Source organism: Halyomorpha halys, unplaced genomic scaffold, assembly GCF_000696795.3.
Source record: "Halyomorpha halys isolate HHAL.00 unplaced genomic scaffold, Hhal_1.1 Scaffold164.1, whole genome shotgun sequence".
NCBI lineage: Eukaryota > Metazoa > Arthropoda > Insecta > Hemiptera > Pentatomidae > Halyomorpha > Halyomorpha halys.
In genome coordinates, this window is record NW_027108420.1 from 1598124 (window position 1) to 1600500 (window position 2377).

The window sequence follows — 2377 nt, forward strand, 5'->3', positions numbered from 1 at the left end:
TTTTTATTTTTTAAAGGCTAACTATTCTAATCCAACGCTATAGTCTATTTGGGTATAAAACTGAACATTCATCTAAAGTTTTGTACCCATTTTTATTAGAAACCCAAAACGGTCAGGAGGAAATCCTATCGCTTATACCAGCGGCCCTTTCACTATGGTTAAAATTACAAATTTATAAAGCAAATAGATTACAAATCTATCCAGAGCTCCTCTACGGTGCCCCCTTGGTTATCCACCACACCGATGGTACAAAGCCTCATCTAGAAAAGTTTTTAAATTCTATGCCGCTGAAGATCGACCGGACTACAAGAATGTGAAACTGCCAACTCTTCACAAACAACTTGTTCCAACGGTCCCAAACTTTATTAGGAGGAGACATATTAAATTCCTGAACTCGCTAAAACATAAAATAACCTACTGTTCCAAACATTGGAAACAGCGTCCCTACCAGTGCGGTGGCAAAAAGCAGTATTATAGTAACTTGTAAATATTGTTAATACATGTAGATTTAGGCTTTTAACTTCATTAACAGATACCATTGGTGTGCCCCATCACCAACTAATATCACATGGTATAACCCTGCTTACAAACCTCAAAACATCGACCACAACATTCACTTTAAAATGAAACCCAGTTTCAGAGAAAAGCATCTCACATCCAGCAAACGTTACAAACCAAACTGTTGATATTAATTTTTTAAACAATGATATATTTTGATTGGAATTAATTTATTCAAAATCATAATCTGAGAATCTGTTATTCAAAATACTAGAACAGCGGTTTCCAAAGTCGGTACGGCGACATATGGTTTGGAATGTTAAATGCTTAAAAAATTGAAATGCCCATATTTATAAACCCCGTTTTTTTTTAAATTAATAAAAATAGATGGCTAGTAAATTCGGAAAATTTTTGACTCTCCCAATTAGAATGATTATTGGTTGTTGCGTTCTGGAATAAAAATAATAACATAACAAAATTATAACTCTTATTTTTTATTATACTTTAAACTTATATTTTTTAAAATTATACACGGATACATTTATATATCCGAAAATAATTTACTGAATAATACTAGACCACAAGGAAAAAAAAAAGGAAACAGCACTAAATTTTGGAACGTTGCCAAATGTTGGTGGAAATCCTTCATTGCTGTCAACTTCATCGATCCCATCAAGGGTGAATATACTGTGCTCAAGTTACTTTTTAAAAATCGCTATTAATAATACGTTTCGATTTTATAAAAAGATCTTTTAACTAACAGTGAATTAAGTTAAGGGATATATTTTTATTTATTTATTTTTTCAGTACCAGATTCCAGATTAATAATCAAATAAAGGAAATCACTTTCTGAATTTTTAATTTTTTTATTTAATACCTGATCTGTAGCCTGGTGAGCCTTACATGGTTAATGTAAAAGTTTTTTTTTTTTTTTTGTAACAATTGATTATTGGGAAATATAGTCTCATACAAAAGATACCCCTAATTATGTGAAACGTTATAAGTAAAACAAAATTAAGATAAAATAAATAGATTAAAATAATAATTCTTAATAAAAGTAAAGTTTATAGTAAAAAACAATAACATTTATGAATTTAACAAAGTAAATAACTGACTTCTAATGAAAAAAAAAGAAAGTGAATTTAAGAAAAACATGAAGAGAAAAAAAGAAAGAAATTAAGATAAATAAAATTTTAGAGTGGCAATAACAGAATTGATAAATATAGAACTTATAACAGGATGTCATGCAGCAGCTTGGGCTTCAGTCTTGGGGTTGTGGTTGGGTTTCCCAAGTTGTAGGTAACTGCTCCTTTAACTGTCGGTAACTTGGAGTGGAACTTCATGAAACTTTTTTCCCGATACAATTGGCTGTTTAAGGGATATATTTCTTACGCAAGGTTTCAGAGGTAGACGTAGTATACAGTTTGATGAGATAAGGAGGTGTTAAGATCTTAGCAGTTTATAACAGTTTTTCAGGAAAGTTTGCATACCTTTTTTCTGTAAATTTGTTTAATTGATCAAACCAACAGTTGTTGTGGATCACTGGAGAGGAGAGGTATCAAGGAATAAAACGGGGGAATAATGTATTGGATGAATTAGTAAATTGTTATTTGGCTTTGTGCGAGGAGGGAAACAAATATATGTATATAGGAAAACAATTTTTTTTGTTAAGAAAAATATGCATTTGTTGAGTATTGTATTTAGTGGATTGATGAATATTGTTTGAAAAATAAAAATGTTAATGTATTGTAGTGTATATATGTCCAATTATGGATTTATGGGTACGCAGTGTGTTATAGCAGCCCAATGTATTTGGGCATCATTGCCAAATAAAGCATCTCTCTCTCTCTCTCTCTCTCTCTCTCTCTCTCTCTCTCTC